The sequence below is a fragment of the Urocitellus parryii genome (genome assembly GCF_045843805.1).
Source record: "Urocitellus parryii isolate mUroPar1 chromosome 10 unlocalized genomic scaffold, mUroPar1.hap1 SUPER_10_unloc_3, whole genome shotgun sequence".
Classification (NCBI taxonomy): Eukaryota; Metazoa; Chordata; class Mammalia; order Rodentia; family Sciuridae; genus Urocitellus; species Urocitellus parryii.
The window spans coordinates 1,529,405-1,535,444 of record NW_027551756.1 but is presented as its reverse complement, the minus strand read 5'-3'; the positions used below and the strand labels follow the sequence as shown (position 1 = coordinate 1,535,444).

Sequence of the window (6,040 nt, the reverse complement as noted above, 5' to 3'; positions counted from 1 at the left end):
AGTTGGGCCCACATAAATTCAAAAAATTACTCTTGTAATTGAAACTGCTGATGGTGGCAAATAGAACTATGGCTGTTTAAAAATCAAGATATACAAAGGGAAAAGAAATCAAGATTCAGAAAGAAGAGGATTAAGACAAGGAGGTTGTCAATGTCTACCACGCCTAAGATTTCATCAGTTTCTCAGGAGGCAGATGTTGAAGTTGACATCAGAACACATTATTTAATGTTAATAGTTGATCCATTTAAATGTTTAGATTAACTCTTTAAATAAATAATGTGGTCTCTAATTCGCACTGGACATAATCATTCACAATTAATCACTTTATTTAAAAAATTAAAATCCTGAGTTAAGGTGGTGCTTCACATACTATAGAAGCCTGAGTAAGGACCCCCAAAGAAACCCATACCCTAATTTCCTGAACCTATGTATACCAACATTTTTAACAAAAGTGTCTTTGAAAATGTGATTAAGGGTCTAAGATAAGGAGATGATCCTGTGTTATGCAAGAAAGCAAAATAAAGAGGAAGATAGAAGAAAGAGTCAGAAAGCTGCATGACAACTGAAGCAAGAGGACATTACTGGCCTTAAAGATGAGGGAGCCATAAGCTAGGGATGCAGCTCTGGAAGCCCCAAAACACCAGGAAACTGATTGTCTCCTCAGAGCCTCTGCAAGGAACACAGGCAGCCCTGCAGATACCTTGATGTAGGCCTAGCGGAATCGATTCCAGACTCCAGAACTCAAAGAGAGTAAATGTGTATTGTTTTAAGCCAAGTTTGTGGTAAATTGTTACAATTGTCTAGGAAACCAATACAAACACTATGAAAAAGAGCTCTTCTTCCTTGAAAAACTCTAAAAGTTAAATCATAGATATTAGGCTGGAGGCCCGGATGGTGCGCGTGCGGCCCGGGCCGAGGAGACGCCAGCGCTGCGCGGGCCTGCCGCGGGCCGCTGGGGGCCAGGTGCTGACACCCTTTCTGGACTCTGCATGTGGCCGCATTGGCGACTGAACAGGCCATCCTCTGGGAGTCCCTGGATTGAAGTGCCCAGTCAGAACTTGATTCCCCGCTGTTGGGGGAGCAGCCCACCTCCGCCAGGCATCCCAGTCCCCACAGGAATGCACCATGCCAATAGTCGATAAGTTGAAGGAAGCCCTGAAACCCGGTTGCAAGGACTCGGCTGAGGATGGGGAACTGGGAAAACTCCTGGCCTCCTCCGCCAAGAAGGTCCTTTTACAGAAGATCGAGTTCGAGCCAGCCAGCAAGAGCTTCTCCTACCAGCTAGAGTCCTTGAAGAGCAAATATCTGCTGCTAAACCCCAAGACGGAGGGTGCCAGTCGCCCCAGACGTGGAGATGAGGCTCAGGCCAGGAGACAGGGGAGTGAGCGCCCATGTGGTAGTGATGGAGTCCCAGCCCCACAGAAAGTGCTCTTCCCCACAGAGTGCCTGTCTTTGAGGTGGGAGCGGGTTTTCCGAGTTGGCGCAGGGCTACACAACTTGGGCAACACCTGCTTCCTGAACTCCACCATACAGTGCTTGACCTACACACCGCCTCTGGCCAACTACCTGCTTTCCAAGGAGCATGCACGGAACTGTCACCATGGAAGCTTCTGCATGCTGTGCATCATGCAGAACCACATTGTCCAGGCCTTGGCCAACAGTGGCAACGCCATCAAGCCCGTCTCCTTCATCCGTGATCTGAAAAAGATCGCCCGGCACTTCCGCTTCGGGAACCAAGAGGATGCGCATGAGTTACTCCGCTACACCATCGACGCCATGCAGAAGGCCTGCTTGAACGGCTGTGCCAAATTGGATCGTCAGACACAGGCTACTACCCTGGTGCATCAGATATTTGGAAGGTACCTCAGGTCACGAGTGAAGTGTGCCGTGTGCAAGAGCGTCTCGGACACCTATGACCCCTACTTGGACATCGCGCTGGAGATCCGGCAAGCTGCAAATATTGTGCGTGCTCTGGAACTTTTTGTGAAGCCAGATGTCCTGAGTGGAGACAATGCCTATATGTGTGCTAAATGCAAGAAGAAGGTCCCCGCCAGCAAGCGCTTCACCATCCACAGGACTTCCAACGTGCTCACCCTTTCCCTCAAGCGCTTTGCCAACTCCAGTGGGGGGAAGATCACCAAGGATGTAGGCTATCCGGAATTCCTCAACATCCGCCCATATATGTCCCAGAGTAATGGCGATCCTGTCATGTATGGACTCTACGCTATCTTGGTCCACTCAGGTTACAGCTGCCATGCCGGGCACTACTACTGCTACGTGAAGGCGAGCAATGGACAGTGGTACCAGATGAATGACTCCTTGGTCCATTCCAGCAACGTCAAGGTGGTTCTCAACCAGCAGGCCTACCTGCTCTTCTACCTGCGAATTCCATGCTCTAAGAAAAGTCCTGAGAGCCCCATCTCTAAGGCAGGCTCTACCCTTCCCAGCCTCCCAAGTGTGGTTCTAGATCATACCAAGAAGAACATGGGCAATGGCGTAGCTACCTTCCCATCAATGGCAAAGCGACCAGACCCTGTGCTGGTGAGGAAGCTGCAGGTCCCCGAGGAGATCGGCGTGCCTGTTTCCAGGAACAGCTCTGTGCCAGTCCTGAAGTCACAGAATGGATGTGTTCCTGCAAAGCTGCCCTTGGGGTCACCTTTCCCCAGACTCTCCCAAACCCCCCCCCCACACCCCCCACCCTTCTGGAGGAGCCTGGGAAGAAGGTGAAGAAGCCAACTCCCCCACAGCACTTCTCCCCGTCCCTGCGAACTCCTCAGGGCTCCCCTGGTACCAGCGAATCTGGGAGCCATCGGCAGGGCTCCTGGGCCAGCCGAGACATTGTCCCCTCTACCTCACCGAAGCTCCTGGCCAGCGCCACTGCAAATGGGCATGGGCTGAAGGAGGAGGACGGGAGCACGGACCTTGAGAAGGGGGCTTCTAGCAGCTCTAGCCCAGAGCACTCTGCCAGCAGTGAGCCTGCCAAGGCTCCACAGGACCGCAGGGGCACGGCCGTCCGCATCTGTGCTTCTCAGGAAACAGACTGTCCCTCCAGTCCCTCCAGAGCACCACCAAGTGAAGCCGATCCTGCAGTGGTGAAGCTGAAGTCGCCCGCCCTGGGCAGCGCCACCACTGAGCCTGCGAACCTCATGTCTCCACCGCCAGCCAAGAGGCTGGCCCTGTCTGCCAGGAAGGCCAGCACCCTGCGGAGGGCGACCGGCAATGACCTCCATTCACCTCCCCCCTCACCATTCTCCTACCTCACCTCCCCCATGGAAGCTGCTCACCCCGTCGTTGCCTCCACCTGGGCTGTCAGTAGAACCAGGGCTGTGTCACCTATCCCCGATCATCCAGCCATCCAAAGCCGCCTGTTAGCCCTCCCTCTACATCACTGACCAGTAGTAGCCCCCAGTCCCCAGGGACTTCAGAGCCACAGAGCCATTCCTCTTCCTGGACTGCCCTGCCTCAGGTCAATGGGGACTTCACGTCCCTTTCATACCAGCCGTCACTGGAGGCCAGCAAGGCCCCTCAGAGCCCCTCTAGGAAGAAGAAGAAGCTGCTCACAGGAGAGCCCCAGAAACTAGGCTCAGTGGCACGTCAGCCCCAGTGCCTCAGGGGAGAAGCTGTGGCACCCCGCAGGAAGAGGAAAAGGAAGAATAGGAAGTGTCCAGAGGACACGGCCGCCATAGCCCCTCAGGAGGGTCAGACTCGGGGGCAGCCCTGGAGCCCCAAGAGCAGGAAGAAGCACCAGGCAGAGCTTGCAGCTGATCCACAGGAGGAAGAGGGCACACGGCCGCAGGCAAACGTCCTAGAAGCCCACCACATGAGTAGCAGGAAGCGGAGGAGGAGAGGAGTGGAGGGATTCGGGAGAGTCGGGCTACCCCAGGACCCACTTTGGCCCAGCTGCTCCTCCCCTGACCCTAGAGAGCCTGCATCCAGGATGGAGTCTCCAAGGAAAAAGAAGAGGAGGAAAAGAAAGTGGGAAGCGCAGCGGGAGGAAGAAGAGAAGATCATCCGGAGGGCCCCAAGAGGCTGAGGCCTAGTGTCTCTGCAGTCCCCGTGTGGAGTATGAATGGCCAGGTTCCTGGGGACCGTCTGGGGCCAGGACAGGCTCCTCTTGTACCTTGGAACAGAGAGCGAGAACCCGATGTGGTCCAGGAGTTGCTCAGATACTCCTCTGACAAGGCCTACGGGAGCAAAGTTCTGAGCTGGAATGGGGAGCCGTCCACGATCAGTCAGGATGCCATCGAAGACAGCAGATTGGCCCGCACCCAGACCTTGCTTGACCACTGGGATGAGGAGTTTGATCGAGAAAAGGAGAAGAAAATGAAAAAACTCAAGAGAGAGAAGAAGAGAAACTTCAATGCTTTCCAGAAGCTTCAGAGTAGACGGAACTTTTGGTCTGTGACTCATCCAGCCAAGGCCACCAGCCTCAGCCACGCCGCTGAGCTCATGCTGTCGAGGGCCGTCACTTCCTGGGAACTCTGTCTGGATCTGAAGAGTGGCCTCCAGCAGACTCCACCTCCCTGTCACCTCTAGGCTGCTGCACTGTGAGCCTGCCACGGCAGGGGACTCCTGTCCTCACCGTCTTAGGGGACCCGTGAGGCCTGGGCTTCTAGGGCTCAGAACCTGTGGAGACATTCACGAAAGGCCCCTCACGCAAAGCCCTGGCATGTGGTGTCACGCAGACTGACAGCTCGCTATGGGGCCTCCAGAAAGGCCAAGTGACCTTGTGGTCATGGACAGTGGGGTCTGGGTGGGCAGAGCCGTCTGCCCCAGCTCTGGGGCTGTTCCCCAGTTGTCCTGTGCTCAGGGTAGCAGGGTGCCTAGGCTCTTCCTGGCGAGCACCCCTTGTTCCCTGCAGGTGGCGCTGTCTCTTGCTGCGCCCTGTGTCTGTACGCCTTACTGTCTGCCTCAGAGAGGAAGGTCCTGCACTGACCACATCGCTACCTTTCCCTTTCCTGCCTGGGGTTGGCCCTTCCGGAGTATCTCCTCCTCACAGGACCTCCAAGCTCTGTGGAGAGCAGAGGCTGGGGTGGGAACCCTTGAAATTAATGCCAACGCATCTGCTTCCGAGGCTGCTGCCTCTCCTGATGGTTTGGCTGTAGCTGCCCTTCAGCTGCAGTGACCGTGGGTCTCTGCAGAAGTGGTGATCTTGGGGATGAGGTCTCCATGAGCTGATTACTTAATATAGAGCATCTATATTTGAGCAGGCCTGTGGCTTCCTGTACCATATGTTTCCCTGATACGCAAACCCTGGCTTCCTGTGCTCAGTCTTGGGAGCGCCGTGAAGTCTGGCTGATTGTACTGTTCACGCCCCTCCCCTGTGCAAGCCCTGTCTGCAGACGTGTGGTTGGACGGGCCTGGGTCTCCTCGCGGAAGTGCTCTCTGAGGAGGACGGCACCTTCCAGGCGTTGCTCACAAACGGGCGCTGGCCTCCCCAGGAGGGCCCACCTCTGCCCTTGGCCTGTGCCACCCTTATTTTGCTCTGCTGCCACACTTGGGGCCTCACTTGATCCTGGTGTAGAAAGAAGACTTACTTTTTCTTTATGGGGAGGAGATTCTTTTTGTTTTCTTTTCCTGTTTTCGTATTTCCTTTTAAAAGAAGGTGGTGGGAAGATGGCATCAGGGCTGATCTGTTGGCTGCTCCCCATCCCAGCAGGAAGTGGGCCATGGCTTCGTGACCTGTTGTCTGGGGAGGGCAGGGCTTGCTTTTGCTCTTGAGGCGCTGACGTTCTTTCCTGTATGAACTGCGTCCCCAGCCGTGTTTGTTTCCTAATGTTCTGTAGTTAAATTTAGTTGTCTTCTAGCACAGAATTGACCTCCCCTCTCGCTCTCCCCTCTTCCAAGTGGGTCTCTTCCTTCTCCTCTGGATTGCACGCTGCAAACCCTTGTCCTGGAGGGGCTGCCTCCCTCTCCCAGGTGGTGGAGTGCCTGACCTGACTTTTGAGGTGCTCATCGCTGACCGGCAGAAGCCAGCCCCTCCCTTCCCGGAAAACCATCAGCCAAACAGGGACCAGGAAGAATGAGGCCCAGAAACTGC

General features: G+C 55.0%; 1 pseudogene; it reads left to right on the top strand.

Annotated features, from left to right (window-relative positions):
• The first annotated feature begins 903 nt into the window (after window positions 1–903).
• Window positions 904–4,596, top strand: LOC144251251 (ubiquitin carboxyl-terminal hydrolase 36 pseudogene; annotated as a pseudogene).
• The last annotated feature ends 1,444 nt before the right edge of the window (window positions 4,597–6,040 follow it).